The following is a 26,251-nucleotide window of genomic DNA, read 5'->3' as shown; positions in this document are numbered from 1 at the left end:
CATTATCTCCAACAGCCAAATTATGGACACAGCCCAAATGTCCACTGACTGATGGATTGATAAAGATGATGTGGTATATATATGCAATGGAATTACTCGGCCATAAAAAAGAATGAAATCTTGCTATTTGCAATGACGTGGATGGAGCTAGAGAGTATTATGCTAAGGGAAATACATCAGTCAGAGAAAGACAAATACCATTTCACTCATATGTGGAATTTAAGAAACAAAACAATCATAGGGGTAAAAAAGAGAAAGGCAAACCAACAAACAGACTCTTAACTATAGAGAACAAACTGATGGTTACCAGAGGAGAGGTGGGTGGGGGGATGGGTTAAATATGTGATGGGGATTAAGGAGCGCACTTGTGGTGATGAGCACTGGGTGTGTATGTTAAGTGCTGAATCACTAAACTGTACACCTGAAACTAATATTATACTGTATGTTAACTAACTGGAATTTAAATAAAAACTTTAAAAATCTGAAAAAAAAAAAAAAGAATTACAGTGAAAGACATATGAGAATACTGGATCTAAATTCACTTTCCAATTTCCAGGTCTACATAAAGGTACTCTTTACTCACATAATGCCTGTTTGCTACTTTTTAGGTACTTTCAAATAAGTTTTCAGGCGCCTGGGTGGCTCAGTCGGTTGAGTGTCTGACTCTTGATTTTGGCTCAGGTCATGAACTCACAGTTCTTGAGATCAAGCCCCGCATGGGGCTCTGCGTTGATAGCACAGAGTTTGCTTGGGATTCTCTCTCTCCTTCTCTCTCTGCCCCTGCTCACATGCACACACACTCTCTCAAAATAAACTTGAAAAAAATTAAGTAAAGTTTTTAGTATAGTGCCTTTTGTTTTCCTTCTAGTTTATGACATTTATTTAGGATTTCTTTAATGTCTCTCAATAAAGTGTCTCCATGAAGGTTTTACAAGCTTTTTGGTAGGTCAAACCCTTAATTAAGTATTTAAAATTCTTCTTAAATTGAGAAGGCTATCTTTAAAAATGTTATATTCTGCTTGTTTCTGGTGTATAAACTACAACAGACTTTTGTTTTTATGTAATGGTTTTACAAAAAGTGCTATTTCATATGGTGCATTCTATTCAACAACACCAGTTCTCCAGTCAGAGAACATGGACTGCATTTGTGCTGTGTGCCCATATTTGAATGAACCAAACATCTGCTTTGTGTATGTATGCCAAGCAAGAGGGGCGATGGGATAACACATCTGTAATTCTTTTTTTTTTTAATTTCAATTTATTTATTTTGAGAGAGAGAGACTGAGACAGAGAGAGAGACAGAGAGAGGCAGAAAGAGGCAGAGAGAGAATCCCAAGCAGGCTCCGTGCTGTCAGTATAGAGTCCAACGAGAGGCTCCAGCTCATAAACTGTGTAATCACGACCTGAGTCAAAATCCAGAGTCGGATGTTTAAAGCCACCCAGGTGCCCCACATCATTTGTAACTCTATAATCACTTTGCACTTGCACTATTTCCATGTGATTTAAAGTATTCTCATGTTTATGCTATGACTTCAAGTGCAGTCTGAGCGCAAGATAATTTGAGCCCCCAAAAGGTTGCAAAATTGGTGAAGAAAATAGTGCAGCAAGAAGAATGCATCTTCCAAAAGGTAACTCTCTCATACCCCATCTCCACTACCACCCCCTATCAAATCTCTTCTTCCCTTGGTAAACACAATCAAGTGTCATTATGTTTTTTATATGACCTGTATTTATGTACTTTCAAATTCTTATTTATTACTTAAACCTATTTTTTATTGTTCAGTTTATGTATTTTTCTACCCATGAAATTTGTTTGGGTATCTTAGGTTGGGATAGAATGCACCCTAGTTTTTCCTACTAAAACTAATAAAAATAGTTCTATAATTTTTCAGAAGCACATAAAAGATAACAGATATATTCACTCAAGTACTGGTTCTATGAAATGTGTCACATCAGGAAAATTTCAACCAACTCATTCTTTGAAAAGTAATTTTCTTGAGATATAATGTACATACAACAGACTGTACTCATTTTTAATCATACGATTTGATGAGTTTTCACAAATGTTTAAAACTGTATAACTGCCATCATAATCAAGATACAGAATATTTACATCAATCCAAATCATTCCCTTGCATTCTTTTGCAATCAACCCCAATATCACCATAGTTCTAGGCAATCACTGATCTACTTTCTATCACTACAGATTAGATTTGCCTTTTCTAGAATTTCATATGAATAAAATCATACAGTAGGTACTGTATGTTCAGCATAACATTTTTTACATTCATCCATACTGTATGTATCAATAGCAAAGTGCCAAGTAGTGTTCAATTGTATGAATATGCTACAAATTGTTTACTCATTCACCTGTTGATATGCCCTTGGGGTGTTTCCAACTATGGTTATGAAAAAAAATTGTCATGAATATTTTGCACAATCTTTGTGCAGATGCACGTTGTAATTTATCTTTTTTAATGAAATTTTTTAATGTTTATTTTTGAAAGAGAGACAGAAAGAGACAGAGAGACAGAGTGCAAGCAGGGGAGGGGCAGAGAGAGAGGGACACAATATCTGAAGCAGACTCCAGGCTCTGAGCTGTCAGTACGGAACCTGATGTGGGGCTCGAACTCACAAACTGAGAGATCGTGACCTGAGCTGAAGTCAGCCACTTAACTGACTCGGTCACCCAGGCGTCTCTTCATTTATCTTGAGTACAAAATTAGTAGTGGAATTGTGAGGCTAGATGGTAAATATATGTCTAACATTATAATAAATTGCTGAACTTTTCCAAAGTGACTATATCATTTTACATTCCCACTAGCCATGTACGAGGTACCAATTCTTCCATATCTTCCCCAACACTTGCTATTATCCACCTTAAATTTTAGCTAACCTAATGGGCATGTAGTGGTATCTCATTGTGATTTTTAACGTGCACAATTTTCCTGATGACTAATGATGTTAAGCATATTTTCACATGCTTCTTAGCCATCATCAATCTTACAAGTTTAGATTATTCATCTTTCTATTATCGAATAAATTTTTAAGAATATTATTTTGGATAAAGTCCTTCATCAAGTATATTTCTCATTATTCTGGGTGGTTATATTCTATGATGTCATCGTGAACAGTGAATTAGCAAATACTGAACTGCTGCTCCTACGGGACATAGCGGGCTAGGTTCCTGACAGGCTCTAGTCACATTTTAGTCAACCAGTCAATACATAACCTCATTTGTTTCAGTTTAAAGACAACTTATTTAATATGTTTAATACCTATTGCTGATTCGTTAACTCCCAGCCAACAGCACTATAACTCATGCCTGGATGAAGCTTATCTCACGCATGTATTTTCTCCATCAGGCACCATTATAACCTTGTATTTAGGAACACTAGATGGCACTTCAGCATTGTGCTTTGGGGGCCATTCTAAATTGCAAAATCATCAACAAAAAGAATAAAAATGCAAAATAAGTGGCACAAAACAGGCCATGAAAATGACACTTGTTTACAGTATGGAAACTAGAACAAGAAGGCAGGCAGCACCACCTTGTTTGATGCTAGCTGGGAGCACCCATGTAGGGCAACTCAAAACTTCTGCCACCCTGCACACGTCCACAAACGATCATGAAAGCACCACAAATACCTGATTTGGGGGTTTTAATTTTAGCGAACAGGTGAATTTGCAAACACAGAATCCATGAATGAGGATCAACTACATATGTATTGCAAATATATTATCCCACTCTGTGATCTGTCTTTTCATTTTCTTTAAAACAAAATTTTTTTAAACGTTTATTTATTTTTGAGACAGAGAGAGAGACACAGTATGAATGGGGGAGGGTCAGAGAGAGAGACACACACAGAATCTGAAACAGGCTCCAGGCTCTGAGCTGAGCTGTCAGCACAGAGCCTGATGCAGGGCTTGAACTCACAGACTGCGAGATCATGACCTGAGCCGAAGTCGGACACTTAACCAACTGAGCCACCCAGGCGCCCCTGTCTTTTCATTTTCTTAACAGTATCTTCTGAAGAGCGGAAGATTTTGATTTTGAAGAAGTACAATTTATCAAGTTTTTGCTTTATGGTTTATGCTGCTTGTGTTATTTAAGAAGTCTTTGGCTACCCCAAGGATGTGAAGATTTTCTCTCATGCTTTCTACTAGAAGTTTTACAGCTTCAGGTTTTACATTGACATCAGTCACCTATTTTGAGTTCATTTTTTCATGTTACGAGGTAAGGGTCAAGGTTAATTTCTTCCCACAAAGATATCCAGATGTTCTAGCATTATTTGTTAAAAGACTTTCCTTGAATTACTTTGGTACTTTTATCAAAAACCAAATGACCACATATATATGGGTCTATTTCTGGATTCTACTCTGTTCTATTCATCTCTATGTCTATCTTTCTGTCAAAACTACACTGTCCTAATAACTGTACTTTACAGTAAGATTTGAAATTAGGTTGTATAAATTCTCCAACATGTTTTTTTTCAAAATTGTTCTGGTTATTAAGTGCTTTGCACTTCCTATATAAATTTTAGAATCATTCAGCTTTCAATTTCAAGAATGCCTGGTAGGATTTTGATTGGACTGCATTAAATAAATAGATCAGTCTAAGAGGCACCTGGGTGGGTCAGTCAGTTAAGTATCTGACTCTTGAGTTCGGCTCAGGTCATGACTGCACGGTTGTGAGATTGAGCCCCATGGCGTCAGGCTCTGAGCTGAGTGTGGAGTCTGCTTAAGATTCTCTCTCTCTCTCTCTCTCTCTCTCTCTCTCTCTCTCTCTCTCTGTCTCTCTCTCTGCGCCCCTCCCCCATTTGCACTCGCTCTCAAAATAAATAAACATTTAAATAGATCAGTCTAGAGAGAACAAATATAACAATATTCAGCTTTCTGATACATAAACATGGTATGTATCTTTATTTACTTAGATCTTTAATTTCTCTCAGCAATGCTTTGTAGGTTTCAGTATATATGTCCTACACATACTTTGCTAAATTTTACCCCTAAGAATTTCATGGTTTTTGAGGTTATAAATTGTATTTTTTACCAAAATGAACTTACCTATTGTTCACTGCTAGTATATAGAAGTAAAATTGATTTTTGTATCTTGATTTTGTGTCCTGGAACCTTGCTTTATTTCACTTATTAGTTTTAGTTGCTTTTTTCGTAGATTCCTTAGATTTCCACGTAAATAATAATATCATCTTTGAATAAAGATGGTTTCGCTTCTTTCCCAATCTATAGACCTTTAATTTCTCTGTCTTTCCTTATTTCACCAGTTACGATCTTTGGTAAAACATCAATTAAAAATGCTAAAAGCAGGGGCAGCTGGGTGGCTCAATTGGTCAAGTGTCCGACTCTTGATTTTGGCTCAGGTCATGATTTCATGGTCATGGGACTGAACCCCATGTTGGGCTCTGCACTGAGTGTGGAGCCTGCTTGGGATTCTCTCTCTTCCTCCATCTCTGTCCCTCCAATGCTTGTGCTTTCTCTCTCTCAAAATAAACAAACAAACAAACAAACAAACTTTTTTAATTGCTAAAAGCAGATATCCTTGCCTTGTTTCCAGTTTCAGGGAGAAAGCACTCAGTCTTTCATGACTAAGTAAGATGATAGATGTTTTTTGCATATCATATAGATTTTAACAACAGGTATAAGTCCAAAATGCTTATTATCTTCCCTATGGTTTGTAGCAGAAAGACTGAATTTTCAGAAAAGGAAAGGGACTAAAGATTGCTCAATTTTAGGAGAGAATGAAGAGAAGCATAGCTCAGAGTACGGACTACTCATCATCTTATTTGTACTATCAAGTCTCATCAAATTAAAAAAAAAAACAAACCTCTCTTCTATTTTTAGTCAGAAAGAAAATGGAACATTTAAACTCCAAAACCACTTCTAAAATAAGATACTGTTAAATAAGATACTATGGAGTTCACATCACCAAGAATTATTTTTATTTTTATTTTACTTTGAGGTTGGTAATTTGGCAAAATGTAGCACTATGAATTCTGGCAGGTAATCAAATACATTTATATTTCATATTCACCTTAGATATACACAAAAAGTGAAGAAATGCTCATTAGTGTTTATGAAGTGACTTGAGAATCTGAAGACATAAAAATCCTAAAAATGTGAGAAAGGTTAGTCTTAGTAAAATTTCGATGAAAATTACAGTTGACCCTTGAACAATGTGCTAACCCCACAGGCAGTCAAAAATCTGTGTATAACTTCTGAGTCCCCCAAAACTTCATTGCTAATAGACTACCGCTGACCAGAAGCCTTAACAGATAACATAAACAGTCAATTAACATATATTCTGTATGTTATATGTATTAAATATAGCATTCTTACAGAAAAGTGAGCTAGAGAAAAAATGTTGTTAAGAAAATCATAAGGAAGAGAAAATACATTTTCAGTACTGTACTATAAAAAATCCACGTATAAGTGGACTCTGGCAGTTCAAACCTGTGTTGTTCAAGAGTCAACTAAACTTTTCTGAGCATTGTTAATTGGCAGTATTACCTAGCTTTTCACAAGAGGGCAGCAAGAAACTTTTTAGTGTAATGAAAGTCCTATTTGAAAGGTATGATGGAATTTCACGCCAGTATATAATTATTAGGGCAATCTGTAAAAACCTTATGAACACAAAGCTGATAAAGATTTCAGTAAGTCCTATAACTTGTTCATCTGCCTTTACAAGAGTTTATTATGTTACCAAGGCAAGTAACCTATAACATAAATATTTGATCCCTCCTTCAAAGACTGTATTTCAGTAATACAGAAGATATTCTAAGAATGTTTATAGCAGACCAAAATAACAAATAAAAAAACATTACGACAAATTATGATTAAGGACCATAAGACAGGGAAAAATTAAGTGCTACAGAAGCCCCCATATGGAAAGAGCACTACTAAGGACTAGAAAATTCACAGCACTATGCCTGAATTGGGCCTGAAGTGTGAATAAGATATAGACAAGTGGAAAGGAAGGACAAGGCATTCTAGAAGGCAGGCACAGAAAAGGACAAGACATAGGGTACTTTTGCGGGAGAGAAATGAGGTATAACATTTAGAAATCCTCATAGATAAATATTCAGAGGAAGGTATACGGCCTAGAAGTACAGGTTCCCAGAAGTGTGAAAAGTAATGAAGCTAGAAAGGGCTGTTGGATAAATGTAAAATATGATGTTTAATTTTTAAAAACTGTGCAGGATGGGAAGAGGCACATGATTTGATAATAGAAAAACTTAGAATTTTTAGTTGATTTTTAAGTTCAGTATGAGCCAACTCTGGGAGATATAAGTGCTAACCAACAAACACAAATCTTAATTTCCATTAGTAGAAGCAGTTTCCAGATCAAAGGAAACAATACTGTAGTGCTCAGGAATCGGTCCACAGAGCGCTACATCCAATTTTCATTGTCATATTTTAAGGAAAATGTTGATAAATTAGAATCTTTATCTAAAGAAAGGCGACCAGAATGGTTACTGCCATAACAGGAAGTTAATGACAATGCTGGTTTTATTTACTTCTGTCTTTCCCTTTCAAGCCTGCATTATCGTCTGTATCCCCATTCTAGGCAATGGAAGCCCATCCACTGAGTCGTCTCCCTTAGAAACCTGGGAAAGATCATCCTGGGTCTCTTCCTTCACTCTCATCTTGAACTGGTGACTGAATCCTGTTGATTCTCTCGTGCAAATATCTCGTATCAGTCCCATTTTCTGCCTCACCACTGCCTTACTTGAGGTCTCCATCTTGCCCCTGGATTCTTAGTGATAACCTAACTGATCTCCCAGTCTCAACTTTACTCTTTCACAAAACCATTCTCGACACTACGGCAACTGAACAGGGAGAGCAGCTGTTTATTTTGGTGTTGAAAGCAAAAATAATAGGCTCTGTAACTCTCTTGGTTAAAAAGAATATTTGAGATCACCTAATCTAAGCTCCCACCTAATTCCAAACAGCATCTTAGTAACATTCCAGAGCTGGTTGAAGAGCTTTGTCCAACTAAGCATTCCCAGTGATAGGGAACTTGGTATTTTTTGAGAGTCCATTTGGAAAGTTCTTCCTTAATACTGTGGCAAAACAAAACAAAACAAAACAAAACCCACACCCCCCAAAAACCTCTAACTTTTCCCCATTTTTCTTAACTCTGTCCACTGGAACAGGGCATGGATAAATGCCCCAGGGTTAGTCGATGCAGACAAAACGGGATGTAACGGGTCTAATCAAAAGTAAGGAAAAATAGGGGAAGTGTTAGGGGACAACTAAGTCAATAGACAACCGGTCCCTGAATACTTTAAGAGCAATAAAATGAAGCCCCTCACATCTGCCTTGACACTAGGATTCTGTTCAAACCCAAAGGGTTTATAGACATTGTACATTTCTTTTGTGCTTGCAGATATTCAGTATTTCTTCAGATGGAACACACAATAAGGAGAAATAGCATGTGATTCTATAGCCAAACATGGGCGATCCATTAAAAAGACAAGTGACAGCTCAACCCTCTCTCCAGGAACATTTGTCACCTACGCCTTTATCCTTCAGGGATTTGAGTTGAATGACATTTGCTGTAGGTTGATAATTAGTTTTTCTTTCTTTCTTTTTCTTTTTTTTTAAAAAAGCATAGGAGGCCAATGTTGGCTTCTTCCCCAGGAGAGACACTAGCCTGAGTGGTTTTGGGAATATATGCCTTGATCAGATTTGCACTATGACTCCTGAATGCATGAGCCATCCCAGCAACACCTGCTCTCCTGACAGGCCACCCGGCACTGGCAGCAAAAGGATCCATCAATTCCACTCTCCCCAGAGAGATCACCCAGACCTAGTGTTAAATGTACAGTTCAGTGCCAAGTTAAAAAGTAAAATTCCATCCACCAAAACCTACCAGTTACCAGAGGTCAACTTAACATAGAATTTAATTTTTTTCCAACTAAACTGCAATTGAACTAAATAGTTAAAAAAAAAAGAACCACCTATATCAAAGGAGGAAAGATGGGAAGGAATGAAATTCCTTAATCAAATTCAGTCACCAACATATTGCTAAGGGCTTGATTTGGGGTTCCATTTCTCATCACAGGGTGGAAATACAATTGCTTCCTATCCCAAAACTGTGAATTACTTATTTTGGATTATAGTAAGTTTGAGCAAGCGGGTTTTCTAAAACAAAACTGAAAATACATAACCAATCACATTTTAATTCAAAGTAGTTAGCTTCCTTTTCATATGGAGAATTAGACATCTTTTATTTTTGGCCTATTCATACACATTTTCCCTTTTGGTTTCCACTTATTTTCCTAGTGAACATTATTTAGCTTTGCTTCTCTAAATGTTACAAGAGCCAGTTTCTGTCCTTCCAATTACCTATTTCACCTATTTTTAACAATTAAGGTATATTTTTAAATTTAAAGTTATACATGTACATGTTTCAAACATTCATTCTATAAGGTTAAGAAAATCTATAATTTACCTTTAACTCCTCAGTGGTAACTATTTGACCCTGTTTAGTTATTTTATATTACCTCTATGTCTCTACATGATTAAATAACACACTTATACTATTTCCTGATTTTTTAATTTGAGGACATTATCTGTTGACTTCCCCTAATATAAGTGATGATTTAGCGCCTTTCCCCACCTCCACCTAAATTCTTCACAATAAATGTGCAAGCATCCCCTCTCCTATCCTGTTATATATTCTAAATTTACTTAGATTGATATTCATGTTCCACATTATTATGCTTATATAAATGTTACTTATAGCTAAGTCATGTAATAAACTAGGATTACCTTTCCTTTCTTGCATATTTTTTGTTTTGCTTGGGTCTTTTATTTGCAAGTAATCTCTACACCTAAAGTGGGGCTCGAACTTACAACTCTGAGATCAAGAGAGCTGTATGCTCCACCAGCTGAGCCAGCCAGGTGCCCCTTTTCTGGGTTTTATAATCTGCTTGGTTTTCTAGGTACTTATCTCTAATTCAACCTCAGAGTATGTCTGCCTGGTGTCTAAATCTTAAGATATTGAGATGTCTTACAATTTATCAATTTCATCTTCCTAAAAAAGTCTCCAATATGGTCTTTCCTCTGTGTCTGTACACAACAATCACCTGGAGATTTCTATTCTCTCACCTTGGGGAGCTCCTATTCTCTATATTCCATGTCATCTTCTTTCTTGGCTTATTCCCTCATTTGTGTGGTGCATGACTTCCAATAGTTCATAGGAGTCTATGGGAGGTCAATTGTTTTGGATCTGCCATGTCCAAATGTGTCTTTATTTCATCTTTTCACTTGAGTTGGCATCCTAGGTTGAAAATACTTTCCCTCCGAATTTTGAAGGCATTGTTCCAATGGTCTCCAATGTTGAAGACATTGTGATTCTCATCCTTTGAAACCTGTTTTTTGTCTGTCTTCTCTGGAAGCTTCTAAGATCTTATCTTCTTCCCCAGAGTTCTGAAATTTCATGATGATGTGCCTTGGAGCAGGTTTATTTTCATCTATTTTGGTTGCACCTGTCAAGACCTTTCAGACTGGAAATATAGGTCTTTCAATTTGGGGAAGTTTTCTTAAGGTATTTCATTAATGGATTTCTACTTCCCCTTTTTTCTTTCTGGAACTCTTATCAGATTTTTGGTTCTGACAGATTGGTTCTCTTTTCTTTGTTTTTCTCTTTTGTTCATGTCCTTTTGCTCTACTCTATTTCCTTAACTTCAATTCTAACAATTTTTGTTGAATTTTTCATTTCTATTATATTTTTAATTTCCATGAGCTCCTTCCTATTCTCCGTATAGTCCTTTTTAATAGCATCCTGTTATTATGTTTGCAATATCTTCTTCTGAGTATATTAATAGAATAGTTTTGCATAGTCTGTTTTCTCTGAGCTGATTTTTTTCCATTTGTTGCCTTTTTTTTTTTTTTTTTTAATTTTCTATGTCAGGGGCTTTTCTCAGATGTTAATAACCTTTCACTGTTTTTTCATACGTAACAACACGGGACTAAAAAGCTGCTTGAAAGGCTGCTTCAGAGTATAGAAGTTGGGCTTGTTGACTGTGAACTTCACTGCAGTATGACCAAGCTGTTTAGTTGTAGAACTTCCAATGTCAGTGCTTTTACTCTTCTTGGGCTGGTCAGATTCCACTCTACCAACTTCCTGATTAGAGGATGAAGGCCCAGTCGTGGAGGGCGGGGTGGTCTCGGGGTGGTCTCAGCACAAAGTGTGCATAATTTACTACATTTTTAGTATAGAAATCCCATCCTCCAGTGATCTGTATCCACCAGTTGAGGAATCACTTTAATTTACCGTTTTTTAGAAAATAAAGCTCCAGTCTTTTGTGGGGTAGAATAAAGCAGGCAATCTGGGCATCTGACCCCTTCTTAAACAGACTTTAATGAATCCTCCTTATTTAAACTATCTTCCCTGTCCACCAGATAACAATCTTCAGCCTTTTTATTGTGAGATATGAATTGGCTGTTTCTTGGCTTTCCAAATTTTAGGATTGTTTTTCTTAGGTCTGCTAGGTTCATAAAAATACTAGCCTCCAAAATGTTGTGGCTGTTGTCCTCTTTCCTTTACTCTCCTTGAGAGCTTTTATCTTTCTTTAAAAAAAAAATTGTTGTAGTAGGGTTTGGGAAGGGAAGAAAAGCACATGTATACATTTAAACAATCATAACCTGGAAGCACTCTCTTCCCAAATTTATTGTTCACTATAGATACTTTCCAGCTTTCTCCATGATTTTGACAGTTTTGTCAGCCTCCCTAGTCCTATCTTGGTTTTGGTTTTGTCTTTACACTTGTAATGTTAGTTATAGTCTTTCTAACGAGTAAGAGACAGTGGATAGTTTCTGAAAAAGTAGCAATGGAGAAAAGAATGGGTAAGTACCCATCTGTTCTCTGATTGCCTTAAAGGCTGTTTCCATTTCTTATTCTGTAAACATAAAGAGTCCCATCTATTCAATAGGCATTTGCACAATACAGTTTGGGGTTTTTTTTAGTGGATTTATTTAAGCCAGCATATAGTTGGGTCTTGATTTTTTTTCTTTCTTTTCTTTTCTCTTTTTCTTTTCCTCTTTCTTTCTTTCTTTCTTTCTTTCTTTCTTTCTTTCTTTCGCAATCTCTAAGCCCAATGTGGGGTTCGAATTCATGACTAGGAGATCAAGAGTCCCATGCTCTATTGACTGAGCCAGCCAGATGCCCCTGCACAATACTATTTTTATAATATACAAAAATAATATAAAGCATGGTCCCTAACAGCAAGGGTTTTACAATTTAGCTGGGAATACAAGCATAAATAACAGGTGAATACTAAAGGAAGTTAGGAACAGGAAGGCTCAATGTGGCTAAAAAAAATTAAAAAAAAAAAAACCAACACTTCAAGAAAAATAAAATGGTTAGAAGAGAGAATCATAAAGGAAATGAGAATTCAATGGGATTCAGAGGTTAGGAAAGCCATCTTCTATCCACATTCATGCTCTGTCTTCTGATTATAATCAGATTTTTCCTTAATTTAAAATATTTGTTAAAACTTATTGATTAAATAACAGTTATTAAACCCCTTTGTGTAAAGAAGCCAACAGAAGTTTTGAGGGACATTTATAGCTAAGTCAATCACTGGCTCAGACTGTATTGCCAAGGTGGTGAATGCTAGTCAGCCAACTGCAAAAGTTACAGGAGTAATCTGCTTTGAGAAAAATAAACATCTATTACAAAAAAAAATGAGGCGTGCTGGGTGCCTGGCACCTGGTTGGTAAGGTAGAGCATCTGACTCTTGATCTCAGGGTCCTGAGTTCAAGACCCACACTGGGCATGGAGCCTACTTAAAAAACAAAACAATGGGGCGCCTGGGTGGCGCAGTCGGTTGAGCGTCCGACTTCAGCCAGGTCACAATCTCGCGGTCTGGGAGTTCGAGCCCCGCGTCGGGCTCTGGGCTGATGGCTCAGAGCCTGGAGCCTGCTTCCGATTCTGTGTCTCCCTCTCTCTGCCCCTCCCCCGTTCATGCTCTGTCTCTCTCTGTCTCAAAAATAAATAAACGTTAAAAAAAAAATTTAAAACAAAACAAAACAAAAACTATTCATGAAGCAAAATGAAAGTGTTTAATTTGCAAGATTTAACTTTACACAAAACTTATACTCACTGTGCCAATTATTCATCTATTGCCTCAGCTCCTAACTCACCTTTCTCTGCCCTGCTCTGTGATACTAGAGCTGGACCTCTGCAGTAGGCTACATTCCTCCTGTCAGCTGGCTGCATGTTAAGCTTGTCAATAGAGAGGGTACTGGTGGGAGACTGCAAGGCTGAAGCAGGAAGAAAGAACTTTTCCTCCTTTTTACAGTGTATGGTTTTTCTCCACGGTGACAAGCAGGTTGGCATGTGAGGGTCCCAGCACTATTCACCTTGCTAACAGCGACCTGTTGTTCAGTTTAGTGGCGGGGTTTCCCTCTAGCTGAAGATTACTTACCATCCCAGTGTGGCTCCTCCTGTAATTCACCAGCAGAGTACCCTCGGGCAGTGGGCGGCACGTTCTGGAGGCAGCCATGTCGGCCCTCCAGAGGTCTGAATCTCAGCCTTGTGGGGATCTCCTTTAAGTTTCTAACTTCCCTATGGTTCACTCTCCTTCAGCCATGGGAGAAGTCGTTTTCTGCAGCTTCTACCTGGGCACTCTTTAGAGTCTTCCTCTACCCCTTTCACCTAGTTAATGATTTAACAATTCTTTAAAAATTTCCCTTTTCGAGCAACTCCTCACTGGATTCTGGCTGATACAGTCACCCCAAAAAAACAAATAAACAGAACACATATGATACCAAGTAAAGTCAATTCCCAAATCCTAATGTTAAAAAATGAATTCTAGAAATTACTATCATAAATCTAGACAAATTCTGCAACATCAATTCTGAATAAGACAACCGTAAATGTAAGGTTACCCAAACCATGAGTACTTACCACTGAAGAACAAGAGTAAAGAACCAACTATGTCAGAGAAACTTTTAGATTTTGTTGTGATAAAATTACAAGATTAGTGGCTGACAAGAACCCAATAGATGAAAGAACCTGATTATAAGAAAGCATTTAATAGTGCTTCTCCTGGCATCTTCCTTGCAAAATTAATTAAAACTAGCCAGGATATATGAGTCTCATGAATTGAAAACTGGCCTCAAGACCGCAAGGAGTGATTATAAACTGCCTTAAATCACATTGAGGAAAGTGTCTGGTAAAATGTCCAGAGAGTATTAGATTGGTTATAATCTAGTATTTCCATTAGTGCTTGGGAAAGTAAAGAGTAAGTTAATTAATGTTTAGTAGACATTAACTAGAAGGGATTTGTAAAAACTAATATGGTCTCAAGTATAAAAGTTTTAGAAAAGTGGGAAAGATGTACAAAAGGTAAGCTCTTTCCCTTTATTACAAATAATATAAAAAGCAATTTTCACCCACTGATCTCAAAACTTCCATACGCATGTGGGACTACATATAGTTGACAGAAAAGAATCAGAGGTTTTAATCTGGGCTAACTAAGAACAGCAACACCTTGGGGGACCTAATTCCTTTCATTCTATAGAGATTATAAATTCATGGAGAGAAGAGTGTTTGGGTCTATAAATAATCCTTTGCATAGCTACATCATACAGCAGCTTGAGTTAATGCCAGAATTTCCTTTCCATGTGGATTTGTAGATTTACGAATATACAAAGGCAGAGACAAAACAGGAGAAGTAAAAGCAGCAATAACACTAGCAGCCAAATTGAATTTTTTTGTAGATAAAGATATCACTGATGCTTTAATAAAGAGATTGCCTAAGCTCAGAAGTGTTCTTGGCTTTTTCTTCCTTTGCTTACCTTCCTGGCACCTATGTGTCAGATACTGGGGACCCAGCGGAGAACAAATCAGACACTCTAACAAGTAAATGCAATACTGAGTTAGAGTATGGGGAAGTAGATATTGCTGGTAGAACGTTTACCATGAGATGAGCATGGGAGTGAAAGCAGGAATAACCTAGTCTAGCAATCAGGTATGGCCTTCCAAAGGAACTGACATTTAAGCTAAGCCTGGAGTTCACTATGTGGACTCCTTCTCAAGGGAAGGAGTTGTCAATGCTAATATCTTGCAATGGGACAGAAGATGGTCTGGGGCTTGTTCTCAAACTGCCATCATCCAGTCAAAAGGGGTCCCGGTGTCTATTTTTCTTGAGAAATTCAGGGCTCTAAAAATGGTAGCAAGTCACAATTAAGCCAGGAAAAGCCTTGATTAAGCTCTTCCTCCAGCTAAACCCATATAGATACAGTATGCTTCATGTTTCTTTCTAGCAGTTAGCTAGGAAGGCAGAAGACAAGTATTGACCTTAAGAAGTGACATCCATGGCAGTGCTAAGCAGTCCTCAGAAGAGCACCCAGGGCCAGGACCAAAGGCCTTCCCTAGTTACCATGGTCAGAGGACTTAGGCCATGTTCAGCAGACAAGTTTAGAAGCAGAGGCTTTGCAATCACACAGGCCTGAGTTCTAGTCCTGGGCTCCATCATTCAGTACCTTGGGCAAGTGATCCCCTCTTTCTTCATCTGTACAGTGAGGATAATAACAGTAGCTACAGCCCACAGCAGTGGTATCAAGATATCGATAAGGAACTGAGCAGAGCACCAGTCACACGTCAGGAAATGTAGGTTGCTGATGTCAATAATAAACAAGAATATATCTGCATATGTGGGGCATATCTATACATAGCAGAAGGATAGACATGTTTATTAAACAATTTAGCTAAGTTAAAGTGATGTCTTAGAATGTCCCATGGGCAAACAAGACAGAACAGGTTGAAAGCAAGTATCTCCCAGCCCCAATCAGTACTTTTATTTGCATTCTCTATTCTGGTTAATAAAACCAATCAAAAACTACTCAAGTTAGAAACAGAGTTATCCGAGACACCTGCATCACTGTATCTTTTAAAACTGATCTCGCTGCTTCTAGTGGTCTATCAGTCATGAATACCTGAAATGTGCCAGACACTAAGAAGAGAGGGAGAGAAATACAGTGAAGAACAAGTCAACAGCTTCTGCCCTCAACTATCAGAGTACTACTCGTCCTAACAAGAGGTCAACTGACCTCCCTACTTACCATTCTTCAGTGGCCACACAGAGCCTCAGGGTAATACCCTGGCTTATATGCACAATCAGGCTACTTCTTAGTTTTCTTTTTTTACCTTGTTTTTCTTTCTTTCTTTCTTTCTTTCTTTCTTTCTTTCTTTCTTTCTTTCTTTCTTTCTTTTCTTTTTTAGAGAGAGAGAGAGAGACAGACGGACAGAGAGAGAGTGGGGTAAGGGCAAAGAGAGAGGGAGAGAGAGAATCTTCAGCAGCCTCCAGGCTCAGCATAGAGCCCTACACAGGGCTCGATCTCATGACCCTGAGATCATGACCTGAGCCGAAATCAAAAGTTGGACGTTTAACCGACTGAGCCACCCAGATGCCCCTCCTTCTTGGTTTTCCATCCTCATCTCCGAACTGCTTACTCAGCGGTCCCCCAAACACAGCATGCCTTTTGCTTTCATCATTGCTCACACCCAGACTACCTTACCCATTGTGCAGCAATCACCACCCTCATTGCTCACTGTCCATCCATAAAGACTGTTTAGGATTACTTCCTCTGACCCCGTCTGAGATAAGTACCCCTCCCTAGTGCTCTCTAATAAACTGTAATCTCAAGGACAAGAGTGTTCTTTTTCTCTATAACCCCATGCTCAGCAGACTATATGCATATACGAGGCAGTCACTCATTTATTGAATGATTAAGTTAAAAAAAAAAACAAAAACACAGTTACTATTAACTTAGAAACTCTTAAACATGAGTCACTATTCTGACATCTGAGCAGAGCTTAGCCTTGATTGGGTATCTTCAGAAGCACTGCCTGTCTTCTCAGGTCATGATCTCATGGTTTGTGAGATTGAGCCCCATGCCGGGTTCCTGCACTGGCAGTGCAGAGCTTGCTTGGAGTTCTCTCTCTCCCTCTCTCTCTCTGCCCCCTCCCCCATTCTCTCTCAAGATAAATATAAAAAAAAAAAATCTTTAGAAATACTTAAAAAAAGAAAAAAAAGTACTGCCTGTCTTAAAAAACAATGGTTCCTAACCTCCTATAGAGGGCTCAGACTGGTAGACACAGGTAGCTGTCTACACATAGCCATTTCCTCACTCAATCTTTGTTAACAAAACCCTGGTTTTATTCAGGTAAAGAGCGAGCGTGTACTCAGGGGAGACTCGGCTCCTTGCCAGTTCCAAGGATGAGCCATTATTAGTCCATCTAAACTAATCACGCTACTCTCACTTCTCTTGACAACGATTAGTTTAGGCATAGGAATGTGACCAAAACTGTTCAATGGCATGTAAGGGGAAATTGCTTCAGAGCTTCTGGTCTTTTTCTCACTGACAAGAAGAAGCACAGAGGGAAAACAATTTCCTTTTCTTAGGATACTGCTGTCATCCTGTGATGTCAAAAACTGTAGCAGCCATCTTGAATATGATGGAAACCAACCTAAGGGGGGGGGGTTATCCAACCCACTGAAGGTGACACAGCAGAAAGATGGAACTAACAGGGGTCTCTGGTAATAATGTTAAGTCACTAATTAACCAACCTTAAAAATGAAGTACCTCTGGACTTCTTGTTATATGGAACATCTTTATCCTTTTAAGCACTGTAGTTGGGTTTTTCTGCAATTTACAGACAAAAGCATCCTAATCAATAGAGAGTGTATTAGTTTTCTGGGGGCTGTTGTAACAAACTATCACAAAGTGAGTGGCTTAACTAACCATCAAAAACTTACGGTCCCACAGTTCTGAGGTTAGATGTTTGAGATCAAGGTGTCGAGGGGTTCCTTCCTTCTGAAGGCTGTGAGGAAAGGATCTGTTCCAGGTCTGTCTCTTTGGCTTTTAAGATCACTGTCTTCTCCCTGTGTCTCTTCACATCATCGTCCCTCTATGTGTATCTGTCTCTGTGTCTAAATTTCCCCCTTGTATAAGGATACCAGTCATACTGGATTAGGACCCACCCTAATGACCTCATTTTAACTTGATTACCTGCATAAAGACCCTATCTCCAAATAAGGTCACATTCTGAAGTACTAGGGATTAGGATTCTGACGTATCTTTTTTAGGGGCACAGTGAAAGCCACTGATACTCTCAGCAGAGAAATATACATGTACAAGCACAAACATACAATTTTGTTTATAATTTCAGAAGATCCAGGGACTCTTAGGTTAAGAACCACAGCTACTGTATCTTCCTGAACAAGACAAATACCTGAGCATTAACTACACATGTACAGAAGCTGAAATCAGTAATTGCCTAGGTAGTATAATGCACTATAATGCAGGTAATTCTAAGGGTACTGTGTTATGTATCTACAAAGGCAGGAAAGAGATATTTTATTGAGTGAACGTTATGCTAAGATCACTAGAAAGCTTTAGGAATGGAAGTTACCAAGAGTCTTCTCTTAAAGGGATAAAGTCAAAATTCTTTATTTTATTTAAAAATTTTAGGGATTATTTGGGTAAATTCTAACCTCAGAATTTCTAGCATTAAATTTTTGTTATAATTAAATGACAATACACAATCAATACTGAAAATTATTAATACAAAAAGAAAACACATTTTATTGCATAAATCTGTTAATGTTAAAATACAGCTTAAAACTTAAAATAATTGAGATCCAACCAATGGAAATACAGAGCTTTTAAAATGCTTGCTTCCATGGTCCCAGAAAACCTGTATTGTCAGTAAGGCTGGAAGGAACTCTGGAGCTCAGAAAAATGGCAGGAAACGAAAGTTAGAGAGAAGAACTGGAAGGAAAACTAGAACCATCCAAGTGCAACATCAGTGTAACTTGCAACATGTGCGGTACTAGAAAATTCTGAAATTTTGTGCTATTTGACTTTCAGGAGCATTCAAATTCAAAATCATTAAGGGTTGTTTCTGAACTGTGGCAATCAGATTAAATAAGTTTGATTTCTGCTCTCTAGAGGTAAATAACTTAAGGTAGCAGTAATGATGGCAAATAGACACTTTCCTTCTTACCATTAAAGATGGCTGTAAATCTATGTTAAATTTAAAGTGAAGTGCAGAAGGACAAATCATTAAAATGTTGATCATCAAGATACCTCTGAAGTTGAAACAAAGAATTGGGAATGTTTGCAAAACCATCTGGCAAATAATGGACAGAGTCCTTAATTACCAAGACTAAGAAGTACATTTTTTCTTCCATCAGAAATCTTCAGAGTCAAGTGTAGAACCCACACTGAATGATAAGAAAAATGTAACTCTGCCTAGGGGATAGGGAGACACTACATGGAGAGAGTGGGATTTGAAATAGCCTTGGAGGAGAAGTATATTTTCCAGCTTATACTGGAGAGAAAGCTAGGTTGGTGTTAAGAAAGCCCTTTTGTGAAAGCCTGAGGAATCTGAATGTTACCTTATACATAAGAACCAAGGAGCCAAAGAACCTTAAAAAAAATTTTTTTTAAATGTTTATTTATTTTTGAGAGAGAGACACAGACAGAGTGTGAGTAGGGGAGGAGCAGAGTGAGAGGGAGACACAGAATCCAAAGCAGGGTCCAGGCTCTGAGCTGTCAGCACAGAGCCCAATGCGGGGCTCGAACCCACGAACCGTGAGATCATGACCTGAGCCAAAGTTGGATGCTTAACCAACTGAGCCACCCAGGCACCCTGAGGAGCCAAAGAACTTTTATTAGCAGGAACAGGACATAATTAGCTTCATTTTAAAAGAAATATTTGTGGTAGCAGAGGACAGACTTCCTCACTGTTGACTATGGCAACTAACAATGCCACACACCTAACAGATGCTCCATTAATACTTGTTGATAGATTTACTGACGGAAGCCTTATGAAAGAATTATCAGAATATGTAGATTGAAATATAAACAAAGGTTAGTCCAAAAAGCCAATACAAGGTATTTATCTACAAAAACAGAAGTATTTAGGGTTTGATGCCTGTGTTCTGATACTGCTCACAAAGGGGTAGTAAGTATTATGATTTGTAACCAAATGATGCCAATTCTTCTTTTTCTACATTAATATGACTTTATCTGGCTTAAGATAAAACAAAGCAAATCAATAACCCTATCTAGAGGAAATAATGCCAAATAAAATAGCATCTAAAACATCAATTTTTATTTCAGTGTGTAAGCCCTTTTCTTGCTTGGCTGTACAGTCTCCAATCATCCCTGAAATACAAGTGATTGGGCTCTTCTGGACCCACCAGTTAAGGGGAGGGAACATTTATCTACCGTCAATTCATGGGACACTAATCTCCTTCCCACTCTTCTGATTACAAGCAAGCAGGATGGTAGAGGAAAGGCCTCAACAGAAGCTTTAAAAATAAATAAATAAACCCAGCCCCTTCTGCTCCAGGAATACAGAAAAGATTGGCATTAATACAAGAGAAAGTGATCTGTCCAAACAAAAGCCAATCTGAAGGAGGAGCAAACCCCACAAGCTAGCCTGGCATTAATGGCAGGAAGATAGCATACTTGTTAAAAATGTATATTTTAATTTTCTGTATTGCAAAAGGCCCCAATTTGCCCAGGGATCTAGCTAAGCTGCCATTTTCTACTACGACAGAGTCTAATCTTTATTTAATGGATTTAGCATCTATCTTTACTAGAGTGGTCTCTAAGGAAAAGGGGAGGGGAGAATGAAGGGGCAGAGAAGAGATGATCAGATCCCCCCTCCCCCTTTCATCCATCCGGCGCTCATGTTTGTGTTCAAAATTCAATTACCTCCTTATTGATACTTCACAGAGATATTTAAGCTGCAAACATGAAGCCCTGATTTCCCAAGGGGCCATGCCCCTCTCTATTTCACTGCTCTGCTTCCCCCTGGGTGAATTCCTGAGGCGTCCATATTAATAGGTAATCAGTCACAATTCATTTATTAAACAGCTAGCAAGGTTTATCAGCCTGCCCTGATTAGCCCGAAGAAACCACTGAATTCCTAATTTATTTATGGAAATGCAAGTGTCTTTTTGAATTCCATTCAGGAGCTGCAGGAGTGTTTTGGTCGCAGCATACTGCAATCTAACAGGCAGCACCAGCACACCAGCAGCAGGGAAGCTTTCCAGGAGGAAGAGGGGCAACCAGAAGGCAGAGAGCCAGGGACATACACTGCAGAGATTCTTCTCCTGGCCACGGGATTTGGGTCCACATAATCCTTGGATTAGTACTTATTTGATTGCTTTCTGTTTACATAAAAGAGTTTGAAATGTTGTCACCAGGCAGCTATTACTATCCACTGTAACAAAAATCAATCTCAGGGATGCTGCTTTTTGATTGGCAGAAAAGTGGCCCTTAATGGAGTAGAATTGAGGACCTCGGTGAGTTAAAAGACAATCATTCTCAGCAGAGTTAAGACACCAACAAACCTAAACCATGAAAATAATACTTTTCAAGCATTCATCTTAGAATAGTAACTAAACCAGACCCCATTTTAATCTTCTACTATTCTAGGCTGTTGTGACAAAACAGCTTTTCAGATGATTTCCACAATTCTAATCAATTAACAATTCACCCAAAATTGCCCATTACTAATTAAAAGGCCAATTCAGAGTAAATAAAGCTCTAAAGAGTAACATTTAAACCAATGCTAACTGCCCCAACAGGTGCAATTAGAAAAGAAATGGTTTTAGGGACATGAGCAGATCATACAACCTAGACTCGTTTTCAGCCAGAATTAGGACTGACTTCTTCTGAAAAAGCATAAAATACAAAAAATATAACGAATGTAGCCAATGTTTCAATGCCAACAAAGAATATTAATGCTTATCTCTGTGTGGGTTATCCACAGCCAATATTTTCAAATCCCAATCTGCCTTCCTCAGAGTTCACTATGATTAAGAGCAACCTCCCTGCATAACCTAGTATATGCAGTGAAAGGCAAACCATAACTGTAAGAAGAACATCAAATCCCAATTGGGGAACATTCTACAATGTACCTGGACCAGTATGTCCTCCTTAAAACTGTCAAGGTCATCAAGGAAAGCCTAATAAACTGTCACAGCCAAGAGGAGCCTATGGGGAGGTATGATTACTAAATGTAATTATGGTATCCTGGATTGGACTCTGGAACGAGAAAAGAACATTAGGGAAAGACTAAGGAAATCGGAATAAAGTATAGGGAAAAATGTTAAACAAACCAAAAAAGTTCACTAATTGTTAACAAATATGTAACAAATGTACCATAATAATAATAATAATAATAATAATAGGGTAAACTGTGTGTGGGTTATATGGAAGCTGTCCTTTATAATTTTCCCATAAATATCTAAAACTATTCTGAAATTCAAAAATTGATCTAAAAAACAGAAAGTGATAATTTATAAACTAAATTACAAGGTGGCCAAAACATGAATAAGTAATTTTTATATTTTTATAAGAGAAAGTTGAAGATATACTCTCAAAGTCATTTTTCATTAAAAACACTGTAAGTAAAATGAAAATATTCATATTTATTTGTCTTTACCTGATAGGAACACCAAAAACGTATTTAGTTATTAGTATATTTAGTTATCACGATTCTCCCAAAAATGTTATCTCTATGCAAAATGTCAGTATTATAATTACAAGAAATGGAAAGCCCCCTAAAATACACACACACACACACACACACAGAAAAATATACCAAAAAAACAAAACAAAACAAAACAAAACAAAAAAACACACAGCAGCTGTCATATGAAAAAATAAGTAATTGGGAGAGGTGTTTGCAAAGAAAATCAATATATCCTCAAACCAACTATTAACACTCTTTAGGTTGTGCTGATGTTACTTTGGGTTGTGTTGATGTTACTATTCCTCTCCTTGAGTCTGAACCATCAAGAAATGATTTGTATTTGCTCTGGCTCAAGATGAAACAGGCTCAAGTCAAGAGCACCAACCCTCTCCATTCCCAAATTAACAACTGCATACATTAGGATTCTGTTAATATCTCCAAAGTGAAACGTAATAAAATTTTCTTTTAAGGATGTCTTTACTTGAACTGCCCAATACATAAAAATACTACGTGTGGCCCTGGCTTCTGAAATACTAGGTAGGAAAAAGCAAAAACTAAAGTGCATCATGGCAGGTATAGCATCACATACTACAAACAACTGCTGTGAAGTCAGATGACATGGGCGTGATTCACAGCTCTTGGGTCAGCCCAAACCTTTGTGAACTATAAAATGGAGTCAATGGTCCAACTTACTCATTGCACAGTTGTGAGGCTTTGGAAACTATGCATTTAAAGCACTTAGCATAGGACCTATTAGTAGGTACTCCTATAATGATGGCTGTTGAAGCTATGCTTATCAATGTTTCTCAGCTGGCACCTGATGACTACAGGCAGAAAAACCTGAGGAGACAAAAAGTTATTTGAACAGTATAAAAACAATGCAGAGTCCATCTACAGAGTTCATTAACGTTAACACAGCATCCTTACAGACATTGCACCTACTTGATGCACTTAACAACCTGTATGGAAGGTACAGCAGTTATTTATCACCTATATTTCAGATAAGAAAAATGAGGCATGCTAAATGACCTGTCCAAGGTCAATGCTAATAACGAGCAACGTCAGGACTTGAATGTAGTTCTTCTGACTCTCACTGGCTAGTTTGTTCACTGGCCTTCCATTCTGCACCACAGGCACGTTCTGTCCTTTGGCTGATAACTCTTGACTTCTCTGTCATATCACTCTAATCCATGTCAAACTCCTTACAACTAAAACCCTTATAATGCCACAGGATTTCTTAAACCCCACTGCTTTCATCAAGCGCTACCATTTTAAGAAAATTTCAATCTGAAAAAAGAGACTATTCAAAAAACATTTGATTTGTATTAAAATAACCAACAAAAACAGACTGGCCAATCACTTTAATATTTCTTTTAATTTATGCTCAAGTGCACCCTAATCTCCTCATCAATAAATTTCATTGACATATTTGTCCAAGGCAGTTAGTCATTATCTCAATCTTGACATATAAATATTCCCACATACAAGACTGAAAAAAAAAAAGAAGACACTGCTCAAATCCTTCCTGAATATTCTATGCATTAACACCCACTTAAAGCCATACTACATCAAACAAACTACCAATTGCAGGCTATCATTCTAGGATTTATGTGGAAAAATATGTCCTCTACATTTGTGGACTCTACATCTTATGGGTCCATTCAAAATAGTTCCTAGTAATATATGAAATAACAAATGAACAAAAATATTAAAATGTTCTTTCTGGTCTACTTGTCCCAGCAGGTGACCCTTTACCACTCTTACTGAAGAAAGTTTCTCGGAGTTACCCCCATGTATCCACATTTTGACTAACACCTACAAAGGGAATACTGCCATCTACTGAATCACATTTATCACTGTTCTTTCTCTATTACAGTGATACCTCATTTAGTGACTCTCTGGAAACAAAATTTTTAATACTAAAGATGTTTATAAAAGCCAACTTTGAAGGCACAAAAAGTTGTATATGTCAGCTACGCATGACAAAAATACCCTACAAAATAAGTGCTATTATTCTTACCCAATAATGTAAGGCCCTGCTTTAAGCAATATTTTGAAATCTGGCTGGAATACTACTAATGCTTGAGAACTTTCTTTGCGAGCTTCCCCTATCAAACCAGAATGGCTTTGAGAGCAAGCATTTCATTTTAACATTCGACTAGCTATTAGACTTGAGTGAATTACTTCCAATTTTTATTTCAGCCACTATTTGCCTTAAAAAATTTTTTTTAGTTAACTTTTAAATTATAACATATACACAGAAAAAAGGAAACATCAGAGGTATATGTGTGAGGAATTTCAGACAATGAACACACAACAATATAGATCTTTATAGAGAACCATTACCAGCCCCCCAGAAGTCTCCCTCCTCCTGGCCCCTCCCAGCCAACACCATACTTGCAATGTAATCATTATTTTGATTTATATCACATAAATTAGCTTTGCTTGTTTTTGAACTTTATACAAATGATATTGTATAATATGTACTCTTTTTGTGTTTATCTTCATTTACTCAGTGTTATATTCCTGAGACTCATTCATGTTGTTGCATGTAGCAACATGTTCATTTTCATGGCTATATAGTATTCTATTATGTGAATACATCAGAATTTAGTTATTCATTCTACTGTCAATGAACTCTTGGATTGTTTCTAGTCTGGGTCTATTATGAATAGCACTGTTCTGAATATTTTTCTATACATGTTTTGGTATAGCATTTCTATTTCTAGAGTGTGTGTGTGTATATATATATATATATATAGCACTGGAAATACTGGGTCACAGGGTATATGTATCATCCGCCTTAGAAGATACTGCTGCACTGTTTTTCACAATGGTTGTATCCACAATCATTTGCCATTTAAAGTCTCACACTTCTTAGCAAAGGGCGAATCTTTCAATTGGAAATTGTTCCTGGGGCGCCTGAGTGGCTCAGTCAGTTAAGGATCCGACTCTTGATTTCATCTCAGGTCACGACCTCACAGTTTGCGAGATCGAGCCCTGCATCGGGCTCTGCACTGATAGCACGGAGCCCACTTGGGATTCTCTCTCTTTCTCTCTTTGCCCCTACCCCACTCATGATCTCTCTCTCTCAAAATAAATAAATAAACAAACAAACAAACAAACAAACATTAAAAAAAAAAGGAAACTGTTCCCAGTTAGAAAAATTTGAGACACCTGGAAGCAGTTCGGGACTACTTAGGGGAAGAGAGGCCACAGGGTTGCTCACTCACTGGAAAGCATTACCAGAGGTCTCATTAACTGAGACCTTCCCAGACTCTCAGTTCCCCCTTGTGGACTATGACCTATATAGTCCACAGAATGCTAGAAGCCTATTTTGAGTCTGTATCCCATGTCACTGTACCCTAGTAACAATTTACCAGGAAGTTTCTCCCATTCAGGTTCTCTTAAACACTCTCTAAACCCTAATAAATACCTCAAACTCCCAGATATTGTATGTTTTTCAGCACAAGCTGTTTTAGTTAGAATTCAGAGACATTTTAATACCATAACGTCCTTCCTATCTGACTACATGGAATGTGTTTTAATGTAAAGAAGTTTCTGAAAAACACTATTAGTAGAATTGAACTGGAATTACTATAATGGGAACACTTCCTCCAAGATTTCTCCTATTTACAGTGACAAAGACTTTTGTCAATAATGTGAGAATATCATGCTGAACTACATTCTTGTACCTATCAGCACTGGTACAGTCTT

General features: G+C 37.6%; 1 protein-coding gene across 4 annotated transcripts in view; it reads right to left on the bottom strand.

Moving 5' to 3' along the window:
* LIN52 (lin-52 DREAM MuvB core complex component) overlaps window positions 1-26,251 on the bottom strand; it is a 107,201-nt gene that overhangs the window by 25,705 nt on the left and 55,245 nt on the right. Inside the window, exons 6-7 of one of the 4 annotated variants that reach the window (XR_006599789.1) lie at window positions 23,228-23,374; window positions 21,978-22,104 (exon numbers count right to left, since the gene is read on the bottom strand). The exons of 2 other annotated variants lie outside the window; for them this stretch is intronic. The gene's annotated coding sequence lies outside the window, so the exon portion shown is untranslated. Of the gene's footprint in view, window positions 1-21,977; window positions 22,105-23,227; window positions 23,375-26,251 lie in introns of those variants that run through there. One more of the 4 variants, XR_006599788.1, reaches the window with a different exon arrangement.

This window comes from Felis catus, chromosome B3 (genome assembly GCF_018350175.1).
Source record: "Felis catus isolate Fca126 chromosome B3, F.catus_Fca126_mat1.0, whole genome shotgun sequence".
Taxonomy (NCBI): Eukaryota; Metazoa; Chordata; class Mammalia; order Carnivora; family Felidae; genus Felis; species Felis catus.
The sequence above is the reverse complement of the archived record's forward strand: the minus strand, read 5'-3'. Positions and strand labels throughout refer to the sequence as shown.